Here is a 20,341-nt window from a genome sequence, read left to right as displayed (position 1 = left end):
GAGCACAATCAACATCTGACCAACCAGGGTTTCCTGTCACCTTGGGAAAAAAATTGATTGGCACTGCAGTTTCCTGTGTACAAGTTAAAAACCAGTAGCAACTGCAGTAACAAGAATAAACTGCAGATAAGAGACTTGGAAATTAAATCAAGTCATATCACCAAAAACTTCAGCTTGAAACCCTAAGCAGAGAAATCCTAAGATAACTTTTGAGGGCACTTGGTTTTCTTCTGTTAATTTGTATTTAAAATATATTTATTTATTCTAATTTTGCCATTTCTGGCAGTCAGAAATCATTGAAAAGGACACAGGAATTTCAAATTTATATAGGGGTCATCTATTATGTCCAAGACTCAGTCTTTTTTCATCATTCAAAAGATAAGATTTTACATATGAAAACATTACAAATGATTTTTTTGTTTTGGTCTTAGTCTATCTTGAATTAGAATTTTCTGGGAGCAGAGGGGATCTTTTCTTTAAGGACAGTCCCAAGTGTACATAAAATATAAGTTGTAGACCAAACTTTCAAAATACGGGGTTATAGGAGGCAATACAGAACCAAAATTGAACCAAAGCATCAACAGAATTAACCTTGTTTATTTTTAATTTTTTTCTTATCTCATTGACTGCTGTTGTCATTAGCATTTAAAGGCAGTTTTATGGCAGTGGCATCTGTTTAGTCCAATACAATTCTATATTCTTTCAGTATTGATACTGAAATTTTACTCCTAATTACTTTATTCATACATTCACAAATATTTATTGAGCAGCTAAATATGTGGAGGCATATATAAAAACTGAGGATTATGACAAGTCAAGCAGAGATGGTCTCTTCCTTTATTAATAAGAATTCACAGAGACATCAGAAAGTTAAAGCATACAAAGAGAGAGGGCCAACTTATTGAAGAATAATGAAATAGATGACCAAAAACATTTGCAAAATGAACTATTTTTGATAGTAAGTTTAAGTTGAAAATTTTTAAATTGACCATTTTAAATGAGATTTTTTTTGAAAGTTATTTCACATCCTCTTATTCTTACAGATTCAGAATCACTCTCAAAATTCATTCATTGTGTAATAAGTATCCATAAGTTGTAAAATACGTCTCATACTGTATTTTAAGAGTCATGCTGCTTCTGCTATCACTCCCAGTGTCATGGTTATGAGCGGGGATTCTGGAGCCAGACTGCCTGGGTTCAAATTCAAATTATGCCCTTTGTAACCTGGGGCAAGTTACTTAACTGTACATACTTCAGTTTTCTTATCCGTAAAATGGGGATATAAAACAGTATACTCACTTCAGTGGATTGCTGTGAGGATGATTGAGTTAATATATTTAAAAAACACTTGGAGCAGTACTTTATACATAATGAATGCTGTGTAACTCTTTGCTAGTATTATTAATATTGTTACTGTAACTACTGGTGGTGTTGCTGCTTCTGCTACCAAGACACTTTCAGGGTCACTGCTGAAATTGCTGTGGCTTTCTCTGCAGTCATGGCTATTGCAGTTAAGAATCTTCTTGTTATTCTATTGCTGACTTACTATTGGTAGCTTCCGCTGCTACTGCTACTGTTTGAACTACTGCTGATGTTTGTTTCTGCTGCTGTTGCTACCACTGCTGCTACCGTTAACAGCAGTTTCTATAGGTATGGGGTGCATGTGTGTGTGTGCGTGCTCGTGTGTGTGCGTGTGCGTGCACGCATGTGTGCGTGTGAAGTCTGGCGGTATATACACAACATATTAATGGTGGTTATCTCTGATGGTGGGACTGACAATGAAATGATTCTTATATTTTTGCTTTTGCTTAAATATCTTTTCTAGAATTCCTGCAATCAAAATGTATTACTTGTACTGTTCATTAAAAATTTTTAAAAATTTAATAAGGCCTTATACAGCTTGGAGGAACACTGAGGTCTCATATTTATCAATATTTTGAACTGCCTCATGACCAATATATCACCTTTATGAGAAAGACAGGGTGTACAGTACACCTCTTTCCAGTGTAAGGAGGTGTCATATGTCATCCTATTTTAAAATAAGAGTGAAGAGATAGGGTCAGGAGACACAATTTATTTGCTACCCAACTATATACTAAGATCACATAGTGCATTTAGTCACTGATTTATCTATCTTGCAGTTATTTTTATCTCATGTCCAACCTTTCCTCTTTTATCTTTATGTTTAAGAAGAAATATTTTTGATAAGAAGAGAGATCTTTTGTATATTTTAGCCAAACTATTCCCAGGAGAATGCCCTCGGGTTGGCCCATAGCTCACTTTGGAACAATTACCCTGACATTTTCCTGCAAACACTCCCCACAAGTCCTACTAGGAATAAATAAAGCACAATGGAATAAAATTATCCACCAAATCTAGGAAAAGCAACTCTATTTTAGTCAGGAAATCTGAGGCCTTTCTTTTCAGAGTATTAAGTACTTGTGCTTGTGAATTTTGAATGTAGAAAAAAGTTCAGATTCTCCAGTTATTGGTTTTGGGGCTTGAATATTGAAAAAACAAAACACCAGTAGCCAACTTGGGTGGGTTTATATACATTGACAATTGTCCTTGCTATATAAATAGCTTTAATAGAACAGGAAAAATGGGGGAAAATAATGGAAAAACATTCAGACTAAGGTGATTCTTTTTAGAATAATGGAAAAAAGCTCTCCTTATCAACTATTCCGAACCTTTAAATGTCAAAGAGTTAAACATCTCACTCTTTATGAGACATGAGCCAAATGATGGCTTTATTTCTAGACCATTTGCCAAGTTCTAGGATGAATGGACCCAACCTTCAGGTCTCTAGTATAACCCTGGTTGAAGGCAAACTCAACATGAAGAAATTTTCTCTCCTTGCTAAGGGAGGGCCTTGCTAGTGCCATTCTGAGCTGAAAGAGGAAAATCAGAGTGAAACAGTATTACTTATCCTGCAGATGCACATCATAGTGGGATCGTGACAAGTAATGTTTTTCAGTATAACCCTATAGGTGATTGTCCAGGAGACCAGACATAAAACACAGTAAGAAATGATGCTTTATTTTTTTTTTTTAGTCTGATTAATCTTTTTGCTTATACTTTAGTTAAATTAATTCAAGAAAATTTCATCAAGACTCAAATTCAATACAAACAAGTATCTTTTATGTGCCTACCGTAAGCAAGATATTTTAAGGCAAAATGAGGCTTCAATTTGGGTGGAAATTTAAGGTCCTAGAGGAGTATGTACAGTGGTCAACTGTTTGAGGTCTGGAGGCAGGCTACCTGTGTTCTCTCCATGGCCCCACAGCCAGATCGGTGACTGTGAGCAAGTGACATAAACTCTTAGGGCCTTGGCTTTCCCATCTTTGCTAAAACAGGGGTAATGATAGTACCTCCATGGTAGGATTGTTTTGAGTATTACGAGTCATACATATTTAGAACAGTGCTTTGAATATAGTAAGTGATAAAGAAATGTTAGCTGCTTGGAATATAGTAAGTGATAAATAAATAAATGTTAGCTGTTATTGTTATCATTATCATCATGGATTTAAAAATAAGGTTCCTTCCTGCTTATTCTCATTTTCCCCTCTCTATACTTTCAAAATTCAATGTTTTTTTTTTATACATATGGGTGTGGAGGTAGGTGGTGGGGAGGCGGTAGGGGAGGGCAGAATGAGCTTTCGGAGAATTCTTACTTTATTAAAGATATGTTATATAATAATTGCTGTGTATTTGATCATACATGGCTACCAGACTGCAGTATAGTAGAAGAAATCCTGAAATTATCTTATAAATGGTAAAGGGTTCCATGCTGTTGTAGAGGGAGCCTAATTGGATGGAACTGAGTTTTGGTTCCTAGTCCTGACTTTTCCTCTCTCAGAAGATTAAAACACTTAGACACTTATTGATTCAGAGGTGTTCCTGGATAGAGGTTCCTGTTGAACAAATGTTGCTCTTTCTGGGAATGTCAAAAAACTTTATTACTTTTGGGAATAAGTAATTGAAGACTTTAATTATCAAGATAAGGTAAAATTCAATCTTTAGAATGGGTTATAAGTATAAAAAACAAACAATTTGCATATTATATAAAGGATACATGACATGTCAGAGTTAATCTATGAAAGAAGTTATCAGGTATTTTTGTATTGCCATCAGGCTTTCCAAGTGGGCAACAAAAAATGTGCCCAGGTGTAAGTATGTAATAGCTTTTCTAGGAATTGATATAATTTATAAGTGGCCTTAGGAAACTCTAGGTATGTTACAGAGACTCTTGGGGGAGTCATAGGTGAGTTGAGGATAGCTTCTAGCTATTTCACTGCATCAGTACAGAGGGTGGGACTAAAAGTCTCACAGGAAATGCTTTCAAACAGGTTGGGACATGATCTGCACAGAACTGCCCAAATGTGAGAAAGATAAATAACATGAAAATGACATGCCCTGGCATCACCCTTGGCTCTGACTCCACCTGAGGAGGTTTACCCAAGAGCAGCCTCTCTTAGGAAATAACTGCATCAGTGGTCTTCAAACTCCTTTCAAATTGGGGGTGGGAAGGTGGGGTCTTGGTAAGAAAGAAAAAATCTTATCCGTAATGCCAATAAGCAGAATAGTGTAAACAGAGCTGGGCTCACTGAAGATCCGAGAGGAGTCCAGGCCCCACCAGCCCACCTCTCCTCTAAGACTCCATAGAGCGTTGTAAAAAAACCACTGATTTAGAGCAAAATGTGTAATAATACACAGCTAGAATGAATCCAGCTCCAGTTCCATCATCATGTAACCTAGTACTGATGGATGGATCCCATAGGATTGTTACAGGTGTTTGTAAACATGCTAATTAATGTCTGTCTGTAAGATACTAAGGAGGGTGCCTTCCAGCTCTAACATTCTGTATCTTAATACTTTTGGTAATGAATCTAGCTGTAGGAACCCCAGTGTGAATTGAGCAGGGAAGAGCTGTTGCAGAACTGTGGTCCCTAAAGTGCAATTGGTTTTAGGAAATCATTGGATAAGTTTTCAAGTTTGCAGTCCCTGAGTTGTTTCAGTTCCACAGCTCTGCTTCCTATTAAGGCTCTGGCCACTGCTTTCACACTAGCTGCAAGGTTATGGGAATAACTGGGATTGGACAACATATATGTTTTAAAATATATATATATATATGTATATATGTATTATATCCCAACTCTGCTCCAGAGCTGTTGGAGCTGAATTTCTGGATCCTAGAAGATGTAATTTTGCAAAGTCTCCCTGGGGGACTACGATACTAAATTAGGCTTGGGAACCACTGCTCTAAGATTTCTAACTGTAAAGTACAATATTTTTGACTCTTCAAGAAGCCCCTAGTTCTAAAATCTTACCACCTATGTCTGGGCCATCACCAGGCCCACCACACCTACCATTACCAGCAGTGGGGGGATGAGGAGAAGGAACTAAGCATCTATTTTTTTTAAATTCAATTTTATTGAGATGTATTCACATACCATGCAGTCACACAAAGCGTACATTCAGTTGTTCACAGTACCATTACATAGTTGTGCATTCATCACCACAATTTTTTAACATTTTCATTACCACACACACAAAAATAATAAGAAAAAAATTAAAGTAAAAAAGAACACTGGGTGTCTTTTTTTTTTGCTCCCATTTTTCCACTCATCTATCCATACACTGGACAAAGGGGAATGTGGTCCATATGGCTTTCCCAATCACACTGTCACCCCTCATAAGCTACATTCTTATACAATCGTCTTCAAGATTCAAGGGTTCTGGGTTGTAGTTTGATAGCTTCAGGCATTTACTGCTAGCTATTCCAAGTTGTTAGAACCTAAAAAGAGTGCCCAACAGCGGGACCACTTGGGTCATTTTGGAATCTCTCAGCCACTGAAAGTTATTTCATTTCCTTTCACATCCCCCTTTTGGTCAAGAAAATGTTTTCCATCCCACAATGCTGGGTCTAGATACCTCCCCAGGAGTCACATTCCATGTTGCCAGGGTGATTTACACCCCTGGGTGTCAGATCCCATGTAGGGGGGAGGGCAGTGATTTCACCTGCCAAGTTGGCGGGACTAAGCATCTATTAAGGCCTAATGTGCACCAGGCACTTTGATACACAATAACACGTGGTTTAAGATTCGGTCCTTACCTGCAAGGAATTTTCAATTTAGTTTACTGAATTATATAGTTCAGTATTTTATAAGTGATAATAATGACTTAGAAAAAAAGTGTAGGGTCCAATAATCATGTTTAAATTATGTTTGAATTATTTTATTTATATTTTTAGGACTTTGACATTCTAATGCTACTAAATTTCTTGCATGTCTGTCCCCCAGATGATATATAGAAACTAAAAAATAATGATTCCAGGGATACTGTTATAGACACAAAATTAAAAATTTCATTAGACACCCCTAGATTTTTCTGGTATAATGATATAAAGACAGACTTGGAATTTCTGTGACACTCAGAGAGACACAGACTTTTACTTTTTTTCATACTGTTGTTTCAGTGCTCCCCCTATAGGTCATATATGGAAGAATTGAAGTAAATTAGAAATTAGAAACATCTTGGGGTCACCACTCTTAAATATTATTTGCCGAGCATGTTCCTTACTGCTTTCAAGGATTTTACATTTAATAAGCGAGAAGCAGTACTTTGTTTCTGAGCTCTTGTCCCAATTTTCTAATCCAATGTTCCACAAGCTCCTATACTCAATCTGTTCAAATATTAAAACAAAACACATGACCTCCCTCCCACGTCACACACCGATACCAAGCATATGCATGACACTTTACCACTGACGTTCTTGGATTCCCACCCATCCAACTGGAAGTAAATTCCCTCTACTCTGAACTGCTTAGCACCTAAGCCCTTCCCTTACACTGTTTTGGCTAGAAGGGAGTTGTTTTCACTAATTTTCTTTTTCTATCCCCAATCCATTTAACACTGCATGAATTATGAGGATGGAGTGGACAATGGTACACTTTTTAAGTAGAGACAGCAAAAACGACTGCTCTAAAAAGTAAAATAAACTCTATTTCACAAAACAGCCATGGCAAACAAGCCATCACTACCAAGGATGAAATTAGAAAAATCCCCTGGATCACAAAGTTGGATGGAAGAAACTTTCCTCCACAAAAGTTTCACAATTACTTAAAAAAAAGTAGTTTTTTTTTTTACTTAAAAAAAGGAGTTTTAAAGTGCACAGATGAGAAAGTGAAGATAAGGAGAGTCCCTACATACAAAGTTCTACAGATTATTCAAAGATGAGGAACATTCTTCACCTGGAGAAACTTGCAATTTCATCTTCTGAGACCTCTGTCTAGATTTCTTTCATTCTTTGACAAGTCATTCTTTTACAAATACAGAATCATTCAACCGTATGATTTTTACCTAAGAATTTTGATGTGCTGTAAAAGCAGGTTCAGGATAGAGCTTCTGTAATGTTTCAAGATTTATGCCCTAAACAGGAGTGGAAGGAGCCCAGACATTAACTCACTGGTCACATAAAGTGGTTGGAGAATCACACATAAAGTGGTTGGAGAAGCACCCAGGAATGACGTGGCCAGTGAGAATTTTTCCCTGTCTCTAGACTTTTTAGAGCTCAATGGACATTTCAGAACTTAAAGAGATGAGTGAGGCTAACTGGATCATTCAGCCGCTATTTAAAGGGCCCCAACTATGTGCGCGGAGGTAGGAAGTGAGGACACTGAGATGAATGAGCTCCCAGGAGAGGCTAGCTCCTGTATGTGTTGGGAAGGGGGTGGCGATTAGGGAAGGAGAACTGTACAAATGCCTGGAAGCACTGGTTTTTTTCTTTGGATGGGATGGAGGAAGGGAATTGAAGGAGAGAAGTACAGATTTGGAAAAGCTGCCTTGGGCAATGAGAAAGAGAGTTGGCTGGAAAAAAACAGCTACAGAATTTTGAGTTCCATTATGCCTCTAACCTGGCTAACAGTTCACCTTTGAGGCATATTCCTTCAGGCTTTAGTAGGTCTTTGCCAAACTTTTAATGTATTTAATCTTACATATCCTTCAGCACTTAATCTTCTTACTCTCATTATTGATTAAAGTGGATTTAAAATTCCAATTTTGTTTCTCAGTGTCCTTTAGGTAGACCAAGGAATCTCTCGGGAAAAGGGATTTTCCCTTTCCCTCTGAATAGGGATTTAATAACAAATACTAAGGCAGGAGTCAAAATTCAACAGCAAATAAAAGTAAAACTGATCATGCAGGAGACCAAATTCAGAGCAGGGGAGCGAGGGTTTTATAAGAGCCCCTTAGAGCCTGTGGTGCAGCGTGACGTCACTGAGGACACCCCGGGTGAGATGGCAGGCTCCCCCTCACGGCTGGCTAACGGGGCCAGGCAACCTGCCAATGCCAGAGACTTCTGTTCTGGGGATTAACTGTCTCTCTTAAGAAAGTATTTCTGTTCCCCATAAAACTAACCTAATATTTAAGGGCTTGTTCCTTTTCTCACATTGAAATTTAGCATATATTTATGGAGCATGTAGTAAGTGTCAAGCCTTATCCTATAGACACAAGCATGTGAGGGAATCAGAAGAAAAAGGGAAAGGGGGAAATGAGAAATAAGGTAAATAGGATGGGGTGGGCTTGGAAAAGGGGAAGAATCATGCTGTTTGTACTTATACCCCTGATTTAAAAAAAAAATGGCATCTTAAATAAAAGGATTTATATGTTATAAGACATTATTAAGCAAAAACCATTTCATTTGACACATTGTTCTTAAAATTATTTGTAGAATTAAATGAAAATGGAAATCATTGTATACTCAGTATTGTTAGAAAGCATATCTTATTTGAAAGTATTTACACTAACTTGCTATTTCCCAAGTTACAGCTCTCTCATCGCTATGCTGAGAACTTTTTCTAAAATATCTGCCAAAAGAGATTATGCCTCACCTGCAGACAAGACACTAAAGTCACTATGGCTCTTTTTCCTTTTTTCTTTTTTTTTTTTTTTTAAACAAAAACAAGAGTCAACTTCCTCTTCCCTAGACGAGACTAGTTAACCGCTGCGTCAACAGGCTGTTGTCCACTAGGGGACACTATTTCCACATACTACAAGCAGCTCGGCGTCCTCTAGGCCGGCTTCAGAACAGATCCAAGAGTGTAGCCCCCTCCATGTTTAAATTGCACCCGGATAATCATGACACGTTGCTAAATGGAAATGACACGCTGAAGTTTATAATCTACTTATAGGAAAACAACATCAATTTCAAAAGCATTATGCTGAAGTCACCTACCGTGAGTGATCTGTGATTTTTTCAGGGCAGTTAATCAGCTCTGCTATGGATGTCATGTACCAATAGCTGGGGCAATCTGATGAGAGCAGAGTGGTGCCTCACTTCCCAGGAACACAATGTTCAGACAGTCCGCCAAGTGCACACAGTGGGACTCTGAGCTCTAGCTTTATGAGGCATTTCAAATAACTCCACAGGTAGAAGGCTACGCCTGCGAGGCAAAGCCTCCTGACACGTATATAAGATGCAGAGCTGGGCTCTCCCAAAATAGGAAAGAAGCCAAGGGCACGCTGGGAATTGTCTGTGCCTGCCCTGATTAAAATGCTTCTATGAAAAAGGTTATTTCACCTAATTCTGTCAACCTGCACATCAAGATCTGGAACATGGTCCCCTAGCAAAGACTTGAAATATCATTTCAGAAAGCACTGAATTTAGTAGTCTCCAAAGTACAACTCTTAATTTGACCAGTAAACACGAGTCTCAAAAAATTATACTATAACAACCTTTCCTTCAGAGTTGGGTCAACAAGAATTTCTATAGAAATGCAAAAGTTTTGCAGGGAGGGGAAACCAGCATAACTCTCTCCCAAAAATAGGCGATACCTGGCAGAAAGGCCATAAGAGTTTCCATAGGGTAATTGGGTTTTGTCCCCCAGGGGAGTGGAAATGGAGACCAACTTGTAATGGTGGAAGCCTGTGTCCAGGATCAGGTTGCAAGTTAACGGATGTTGAAGGATGGGTGGGATGGCAGCATTGGGAATCCCCTTCTGCTTGAATCTCAGGACTAGGCAGCTTGCATGACGGGCAGTCTGGTGGCAAATACAACACGAAGAGAACTTAAAGGGACCTCAAAGGGACTGACTCCTGTTATTTGGCCAGGGGGCAGCCAGTGGAGAAGGAGGAGGAGGGGAGAGGAGAGGAGCAGTAAGCGTGGTCGTTATTAGAGCAGCTTCTAGGTCTAAACTCTTGGGACTCATTCAGCCACAAAGGTGCAAACATTTCAGGGTCTGCTTGAGAGAAGCTTGGCCTGTGCTTGCTAATAAGTGATGGCTAATTTTTACCTTTTAAGGCAGAACTCCCCTAGTTTTAATCTTTTTAAAAAAAATATATCTTTGTTCTTGTTCTACTCTCCCTGGGTTGTGTCTCCTGTCATTTCTTTCATTTGACACTATTACATTTTGTCTCATGACTTGCCATTAATTTTTGGGCAGATTTCAAAACGTTTGCCTCTATTTTCTTAATCCCAGTGAGTTTCTGAAAAAAAGACTAAAGAACCCCTTAAAGACTTTTTTTTAGCTCTTCAGAACCCCCACCCACCACATACAAATGCGCTTGTGCCTATCCTACACATAGAAAGAAAACAGCATGACTTTCACTATTAATGAAGGGTGCGTGCGTGTCTCCAATATCTCCCCCATCCCTGGGATATCCCCATAAAATATTTTACAAGAATATGTGATTGTAATAAATAATAAAGGGTTAAAATTTATTATCTATATCATCAGGGAAGGTGGAACATAGTGTTTACACACAGATTTTATAGCCCGACTGTCTAGGTTTGAATCTCCAGCTCTATTTTATGTCTGCAGGATCTTGAGCATGTTATTCAATCTAAGTCTCTGTTGGCTCACTTGCAAAAAAGGAATGGAAAAATACTTGCCTAAAGGGATGTTGGGAAGATTGCATGAGATAATACATCAGCACAGTACTTGGCACAGGGTGGGTAAGTGTTCAAAACCTTAGCTTTTATCATTTGTCCTTCTCACACAGCATGGGCAGCAGCTTGCTGAGGAGCTTAAGCATGTGCTGACCCTACTCCCAGTCCCATCTCCATTGCCCACCAGACACACACAGTGAAATGGGGTGAGTTATCATCCAGACAGTGTGAACAGTACAGAGACCTCCCCATCACCCATCACCCCCAACCTCCACTTCCCCGCCCCTTCATATCCTTAGATGAGCAGTTTTTACTTGAATTTTCTGGATTTTTACCCCACATATCCCCCTTACTTCAGCTTCCTTACTATATTCAAGTTCACCATCTTCTAAGATTATCATTGGGCCTGGAGAATGGGAATAACCTGATAAATGAAGAAATGGTGACTAACAGTGAGTTTCTAGAGTGATGACAAAATAGTTATTCACTGTGAGTGTTTTGAATCTGTTTCACAAAGTTGCACCTTAGTTGATTTAGAATCTGAAAAGGAGTTGGTATTCTGAAAGCCAAGCATGAAATTTGCTAAGAGGAGTAAAAGTGTGATACTCCATAATACATCTACTTGCTAAATATATTGTTTTAATTTATTTTCCATAGAATATAGAAATGTGTTCCGTTTTGTGTTTTCCCTTTCAAAGAGTTGCAATAGAGTACTTGTTAGTATTACAGCCTCTGGAGCCAGACTGCTTGGGCTTAAATTTTGGTTGTCACACTCACACTCCCAGTAATTTACTATTAAGTTATTTGGGCAGTAACTGAAACTTCCCGAGTGTGAGTTTCCTCAGCTGTAATGAGGGGATAATAGATATCATGTAAGGATTAACTGAGATAATGTAAGAAAAGAGTCACTAAATGTTTCTGAGTTATTGTGTTTGATGCTATTTGGAGTTAAGTTAGGACTGACTTCTAAATGGTTGCCGGCTACGCGTTATGTTATGATGCCTGTGGTGGTTTGGAGCCGTGTGCCCCAGAAAAACATGGTCTTAAACTTAATCCATTCCTGTGGGTATGCACCCATTGTAAGTAAGATCTTTTGATGAGGTTACTTCAGTTAAGGTGAGGCTCAAATCAATCAGGATGGGTCTTAATCCTATTACTGGAGTCCTTCATAAGGAGAATGCAATTCAGACTGAGAGAGAGGAAGTCACAGAAGAAGTAGCCAGAAGCTGAAAGTCAAAGGAACTTAAAAGAGAAGGGGGAGACCAAGAGAGGCCGCCATGTGCATTGCCATGTGACAGAGGAGTCAAGGACCAAGGATTGCCAGCGCCAGCCTCAGATTGCCAGTCTTCGGGAAGAAAACACTATCTTGATGAGGCCTTGATTTGGATTTCTTTTTGCCTCAAAACCATTGAGTCAATAAATTCCCATTGTTTAAGCCAACCCTTTGCATGGCAATTGCTTTAGCAATGGGGAAATGAAAACAATGCCCTCTATTGTCACACTGAGCAGATGAGACATAGTTAATAGTCTGCGTTCAGTGGTGCTGAGTCATAAGCTCCATTAGAACAAATGGTGTTTATTTGAAGGAGTACATGTGGTATGTGGATATAGCCCGGAATGATCAAGGAAAAACATGAAACACATATAAAACGCACTCTGCTATAACTAGCCTGCAACCAACCTTTGGCAAACACAGCAGTGTTATTGGTGCCCCACTCTGATCTCCTTTCTCAGGCTGGTGCCCCTTCCCCCTCCCTCCACCCTGCTGCTGGGAGTCTTGGCTGCTAATGGTGCAAAACTGCCCCTTACCTAGAGATGCACACACTCTAGCTGATGGGAGCTGGCTACTTTAGAGCTGTTTAGTCTGGGAAGTTATTCCTCCCTCCAGGGTGCCCTGCAGTCAATGACTGTTGATGAGGGTATTTGCTTGCAGGTGGGATGGCTATCCATGCGGTGCCTTCTACACATGCACCAAAGGTCCGGTGACATCAGGCTGAAGTCAGACAATTACATCTCTGCTTGACTGCTTCTCCTCTCTTCTACTTCCCCTACTTCCCTACAGGCTTCACCTGAGATCATTCTCTCCATTAATCACATGGACAAGAATCCCTATTTCAGTTTGTGCCTTTAGGGGACCTCACCTAAGACAGCAAGATTCTAGGGCTCAGTTTCTCTTGAAAGAAAATGAAGGAGTCAGATTTATTTTCACTGATGGATCTATTTCATGAATACAGATTTTAATATATTGAGCATTTTTTCATACTCTGTACCCTGATATTCAGTCATATCCAGTCTATATTTTTTCTTTTACTCTTATCTCCCAAAGAGAGATAATTTGATAAGTTAAACTTTTGAATCAAATGAGCATTGAAATGTTTCTCCGCTAGGGGGAGTAGAGGGCCCAAGTCAAGGCATTCCATCTGGCATGGGAGGAAATTGCAGTAAAGGATTTGAGTTTGGGTGTTAAATACTCAACATTTCCTGGCAAAGCCCATCTTTTAAAAGCCTTCACCATTCTTGGCATATTTCCTGCTCAGATCAGAGTCTCCCAGGCTCAGCCATATTGCAACACAAAGAAAACCTTTAAACCCACATACCTGGGTGCTCTATCATCATTTATAGAGTACTTATGGATACCAAAAATAAACCATAACATGGTACAGCTTATGAAAAGTTTGAGTGTGTTTATTCATTGGGTATGAGCAACCTTGGGGGCCTGCAGACTGTTGTGATAGAAAGAAAACCTCCACCAAGGCTTTATTCCCTATAGCCCACCCACTGATCATTGAGAAAGTCAGGAAAGAGAAGCTCACATTGTAACGAGCTCACCCTTGCTTTTAGGACAGTTCTCTAACTGCCCTTGTTCACGTTTTACTTCTAATAGAAAAGCATGTGAGAAAAATGAGGAAATAATGTGAACATTCCCGTTTGCCTGTTGATTTTCCCTTCCAAAAAATTGGCCATTAGTCATGCCAGTTAGGGAAAATCTGCAGAAACTTTCAAGTTTTACAAGTTCTCTGTCTCCTCAGTGAAGAACATGTACCAATCTAGGGTCTGAATGAAATTCCTTGTTTATTGGGCATCTGAAAGCCTGTATATCCCAGTCTGTAAACAGTTTCTTTGTGAGTGGAAGGTAGAGGATCCAGGGAGGACAGGATGGGAGAAGTAAGAGGACACAGGAGCAAACTGTGGCTTCATGCTGGGCCAGCTATGTGACAGATGCTGTCTAGCTTAACCTGCACAAGAGCTGTGCAAAAACATGATATTCTCCCTTCATTATGGGTGAACAAACAGGTTGCAAGTTATACAGATAGAAAGTATGAGGCAGACATTTGAATTTCTCTCCCCAAGTCATTGACTCATCATGGGAAGTGAATTTATTTGTTAGAAAACAATAAATCTAATTTGACACTGATATTTATTAGATAACATTAAATGGCCAAGTTTAGAAATATACGTTTATAGAGTGGTAAAACCTATGTCGATTGGCAGTTTAAAAAAATTTATGATTCAGTAAAAAACAGTATTTCAACTTTCCTTGGTTAAAAACTATAACTGACTTAGAATAGTCTTGAGGAACAGAATAAGAGAACAAAAACAAAAAGAATACTAGAGTTTCCTTTTCTTTCTCAGAGACAGAAAACCATTTTATATTGATTGTTAATTTTACCGCACCCTTTGAAGTAGGGTGGAGTGGATATTCTTATCCTTATTTTGTAGACTGGGAAAACTACAATAACAGAGCAGTTAATTAGCCTGCAGAGTCATTCATTTAATGAATGTCAGAATTAATGTTAGAAAAACTTTTCTTGAGTCTCAGCTCTGTAGTTTATCATTTAGGCTCTTCCTTCTTATGGAAACTTTTTTTGGAGATACATGAGATCCCCAGATGTAAAGAAAAACTTTATATCTGTGTAATATTTTTCAAGCGTGTACCATGTACTAAGATTACAGAAATCATGGGAGACACAGGAAATCTTGAACCGTTTCTTTTTAAGATTCTTACAATCTGGTTACAGGACAAAACACACCCCTCAAAACCAGTTTCAGTGCCTTCATGAATTCTTTAATTCAAATCACTGCCAAGGACTAGTGGTATATGTGAGAATTCAGAGGTGTTAGAAGTCATTGTGGCTGTGGATAGGTCACATGACCAATGATATGTGGTTATTTTTCTTGGGCTTTGGAGACTAGAGATAGGTGGAAAGAGGGAAGGAGGGAGACCAGGTGAGTAAAGATGCAAATATATGGAGCAGAATACAGCACACCTAGGAGGGTATGGAGGAGAACAGATTGGATGGGATGGAACTTTTACTTTGAGGAGTAGTGGCAAAGAAATGTGGAGAGAATGATCAGGGCCAGAGTCTAGGACCTCAAAGGGTGGCCCAGCAAGGTGGCCTGTGCCTTATAATGTAGATAAAGGGGTTGGGGGTGGTATAGAGGACTTTTTTTTTTTAATCGGCGGAAAAATGTGTTCCTGCCTTTCTTGGGGACAAAAATTTCATAGAAGACAAAAATACAACAGGCCTCTATAGATATTAGTAGAGTTACAAATACTGCATTCTTAATGCTCAATTTAAAATTAGACATAAAGCAAGGAAACAATAAGTATAATTCATCTAAGAGAATTCATTGTCAGATGTATATTGAAATAGCAAGATATGTTGCCACTGAATTATTTCAGCAATGTCTTCCTATGTTACAGCCAAGAGATGAGCATGTACAATGGTTACTTCAAAATAGAAATATGAACACAGTTGCATACATCCCTTCCCCTGCACTGTCTTCTGCAGTGGACTTTTACACAGCAAAGTAACATAATGCAAGTATTGTTATAGCAAGATAAACCTGAAGAGTAGACAGCATGGATTGCAGGAGTGAAGAGAACTAGATGTAGGCAGATTAGGGAAAATAAAATATGTGAAATATACAACACATATCAAATAGTCTTAATATTATTTTTATAATCATGGGACCCAACAATTCAATTAGGAAATAATGAGAGCTGGGCTCAGGGTGATGGTAACAGAAAAAGAGAATCAATAATGAGAAAAATGGAGGAGCAAGGATCAATATGATTTGGTGACTTGTTGGAAATAGGAAGAAAACAAGAGAAAACTGCTATTTTCTTCAACTTATAAGATTCTTTAATGGTCATAATTTTTTAGGATGTATTCTTTGCACTCAACTAAGCATACGCATTTAGTCTCTGTATTTCCTTTACTATTGATTATGTCAGAGTAATAGAGTCTCCCCATCAGGAATGAGAGATTTATATCACATGATCCAAAAGATTTTAGGGACCATGACTCATAGTGAAGCCTTTATGGCCTCATGATGATTTTAATGAAGCCAGACTTTCACGTAATAAAGAGAAGATTATTACTTCACTCTGGGATCAAGAGATGGAGGGCTCTAAAACAGGAGGCTGTTTTAAAGACACCATTAGAACACAAACATAAATTAAGTTTTAAAGCTTAAAAGTTTTTGACCCTGTGGAGTACTGTATATCCTTCATTTTTTAACACTCTTAAAGTTCTTTACTCACTCCTTCTTAGCCAGGAATTATGGCAGAAGAATGAGGAGGAGAAAAGACGAGGAAGGGATGGCAGTATAAGCAAAGTTATTTCCTCATAATTACTGGGAGTTGACCTGAGAATTATTCACAATAACATTCATTCATTCATTCATTCAGGCACTTATTTCCAGGAACTTCTGCTTTCCAGGAATTATGTTCTATGCACAAGAGATAAAGAAACAATTAAATCATGTATGTGCTTTTAAGAAGCTTAGAGGATATTGGGTAAGACAGATTAGCAAACAATTTTAAATAGACCTGAGAAATGTCATAAATACTCTATGCATACAGAGTTATGGGAGTAAAGCAGAAGGGAGCAGAGTAGAGGTAGTTGAGTCAGAGCTGGCAGGACGAGCTGGAGGAAGAAAGGAGTGGAAATTTGTTAGAGGAAGTCTGGAATGGCTTCCAAGAGGAAGAGATGCTTGAATTTCCCTCTTCATATTCCCTTCCTATTTCCCACTCCTGCCCCTCACCTTTGGACTTTCCCTCTAATTAGGTTGCCAGATTGTGGTGTTTTATTGCCTTTGGGAAGACAGGTGATAGCAGAAAGCAGAGAAATTTGAGTCTTGCCTTAGGCTTTGAATTTTAAAGGCTGGATTGGAAAGGACCAGTCTTGGGGCATGGAGATCAGATATGAGAGAATATGAAATGATTAAAAGCCAGGTTTTCCATTCTCAAAACCTAAGAAGGAGTTCCTGGGCTCGGGGGGAGGGAGAAGTGTTGGAGGGGCTGATTTGAGAGTGCCAGTACCAGTGGAACCCTGTATCCTTTTGGCTGAGCCCTGGGGAGATGGAGGACCTTCAGCTGAGGGAACCCTGATCTTTGGTAGAGCCATGAGAAGTGGCTGCTTGGTGTTTATGGAAGATAGGGCTTTAGAAACAGAGTTCCCCATGCCTCCAGGTGGGATGATTCTTGGGCATCAAAGAGTGACTTGGACATAGCTGATAGGGGGCAAGAAAGAGGGAGAGGGAGCGAGTAATTGCTGGAAATGAAGGGCCTGCATGAACACCAGCAAGGGACAACTTGGTATTAACTGTTGGAGATGGACATCTAGGGACCAAGGAAGGAAATATGGACAGTTTGGCAGATGACAGTTTAGAGAGATGACAAAAAGGCAGTTGTGACCCCTACTTTTCATGTTGAGAAAGTCTCCTGATGAAACTCCAGGGAAACTGGGAGGCAGGCAAATTGCTGAAGGGCTGAGACTACATTTCTACCATTTAGGTGGAACAGGGCCTAGAAATAAAGCTTAGGTTGAGTTATAGAAAAGTAAAATAATATTTCTTGTCCCCTTGATTTGTGGACCCAGATTCATGCTCATAACACTGGTGGTGTTATTCAGGGGAACACAGGGGCAGGGATAAGAAGGACAGGTTCTAGGCAAGTCTTCTGTATTAGGTTTAAAGGAATGTCCATGTAGCAGGATGGGTGCATGTGAGTAGTTAGCAGGAAATAGGGTTGGACAGAGCCTGTCAAAGGCAAGATCAGAAAAATATCTTAAGTTCCACATATAGGAATTATCAATTTCTTCCTAAAGGCGGTGAGGACCCACCAGAGGATTTTCAAAAAAGAGCATCAAATGTAATTTAGAAAACCATTGCTTGAGATGTCTAGAGCCTGGGCTGGAAGAGGCCAGTATTCATGGCATAGAGACCAGCTGGGAGACTGGTTGGGAGAAATAAGGAGACCGTGAATTCTCAGTGGAATTGGGATTGGATAGGAGGGACATCTTGGAGAAAATTGCCAGATTTCATAATGTTTGTAAAGATGGAGAGGAAGAAAGGAGAAAGGGGGAGGATTTGAGGATCATTTCCCGAGTTCTGGGATTCAGAACAAAAAATAAGAGGAATGATTTGATGAAGAAGGTTTTGAGTTCGATCTTTGAATATTTTCAATCTGTGGTGCTTAAGAGAGATCAGGGTAGAGCTATATGTAGAAGAGAGCTGGACTGTGGGTCTGGATCTCAATAGAGAGGCAGATTTGAGCTGGAGATACTTCTTTAGGAATCCTCAGATTAGTGTAAAAGGTAGTAAGAGAAGAAGTATGGCTGGATTTCCCAAGAAGGAGAGAAGAGGACAGAGGATGATACTCTGAGGTAAAGGGGAGAAAGAGGTCTGGGTGGGAAACTAAAAGGAGCCACTGAAGAAGCAGAAAAATGACGTCTTTGGTAGATCAAAAGAAGAGAAAGTTTCAAAAAGGAAGTAGTCATTAGTGCTAGAAGTGAAAAGAGATGAAGCACATACTTTGGATTTGGTAGTTAGGTCATTGATAAACTTGGAGGTATATGTGAGAGAAATAGCGAGAATGGATGGGGGAAGAAAAACAGTGAGGCAACAAATATAAACAAATATATCCTGCTCTTACAAGATGCTTATCTGAGAAAGGAAGGTAAGACAAGAACCACGGGCGGAATTGGGTTAAGGGAGAGTTTCTTTGATATGTGAAAGACAGCCTGTTTCTATGCCAAGGGAATAGAATTAGCAAAAAATGATACAGTTGAAAATAGAGGAGGAAAATTAATGAAGCAAGTTATGAAGTGTGGTACAGTACCACCTGCAGCCCTTGTGGAAAGATTAGCTTTCTCCTGCTCTGAGAGGTGAAGAAAGTGGGAAGGTAGGAGTGGAAGTGCAGGGATATTTTTAGATTAGAGAACAGAGAATTCATTTAACACTGATTATGTCCTTGCTATAGTGGAGTTCCCCAGTGGACTACAAAGATGCATAGGACACCATTCCTGTATTCTCCTTTCTCAAACCTTCATTTCAATTAAGTGAATACATGGATGTTTAACCTTATGTTCCTTGAAATTCTAATATGCCCAGCAGTGGTATGCAAAGAGCATGGTGATGGGATAAGGTATTTTATTACTGACCTTGCTTAGAATTGCTAGTGCATGGTGTTAATAACATTTAATCTTTGAAGCAAACATAAATGAATAGAACTGATCTGGGTAACAAAAGTGAAAAAAAACAAAAACAAAAAAACTGTAACGAAGTAAAAAGTCAAGTTTAACTCCCTCCTATTCCAGAAAAGTAACTAAGGCCCGGAGAGGTGAGTGACTCACGTGAGGCCACCCAGGCAGGGCATGAGGGCAGAGCTGGGTCTGGACTCAAGTTCTCCCAACTCCTAGTGGGTTAGTCTCAAGGAGAAAGTTCCATTGAGTCTGCCTTTCCAGGCCTCTGCCCCAAAACAAATTATGGTATCCAAGTAAGGGAACAGCACGTGGAGGCCCACATGAATCCGAATCCATCAGGATTTGAGGGAAGGATTAGAAAGAAGGACTTGTTTGTTCTCCATTTTACTTCTATTATGGAGTTAAAGAGTTCTCCCTTTAACAGACTTTAGAGACAGTAGAGACAAATCCCCACTGGACAGTTCATTCATTGTTCTTTGACCATTCTTCCAAAGAATTCTGAGTGACAGACATTGTCTTCTCCAGTTCTTAAAGCCCCAAACTATATTTTATGAAGGGATGTGGGTGTGGGTGTTATGTGTGTGTGAGTCATCGTTATTTGCTCAGGTCTGTAGGGCATTACAACGCTTCACGAGAAATACAATAAAAATTTACATACATGATCTAAAAAAAGTGCTGCAATTGAACATGGAGATAGAGGAAATGAGAAGTAAGAACCTGGGATCATACCTTGAGAACTTCTTAGTTTTCCTACTATCCTGGTATGAAATGCTCGATGCAATATAAATCATAATTTAAACATAAAAATGAAGCTTCTTATTTTAAGGAATATCACAGGGAAGTTTTACTTAATATTCCAAGGAGGAAAAGAATCAACCCCTCATCTATGTATTTTATATATTGTAGTTTTCAACATGGGGTTTACTTTAAGTGGGAATATGTCAGTATAAGTACATCGCAA

The 20,341-nt window shown here is 39.1% G+C and overlaps 1 protein-coding gene across 2 annotated transcripts in view; it reads right to left on the bottom strand.

The window, feature by feature from the left end:
• PTPRR (protein tyrosine phosphatase receptor type R) overlaps positions 1-20,341 on the bottom strand; it is a 289,941-nt gene that overhangs the window by 92,173 nt on the left and 177,427 nt on the right. The window lies entirely within an intron of this gene.

The sequence above is a fragment of the Choloepus didactylus genome, chromosome 8, assembly GCF_015220235.1.
Source record: "Choloepus didactylus isolate mChoDid1 chromosome 8, mChoDid1.pri, whole genome shotgun sequence".
NCBI lineage: Eukaryota > Metazoa > Chordata > Mammalia > Pilosa > Megalonychidae > Choloepus > Choloepus didactylus.
The sequence above is the reverse complement of the archived record's forward strand: the minus strand, read 5'-3'. Positions and strand labels throughout refer to the sequence as shown.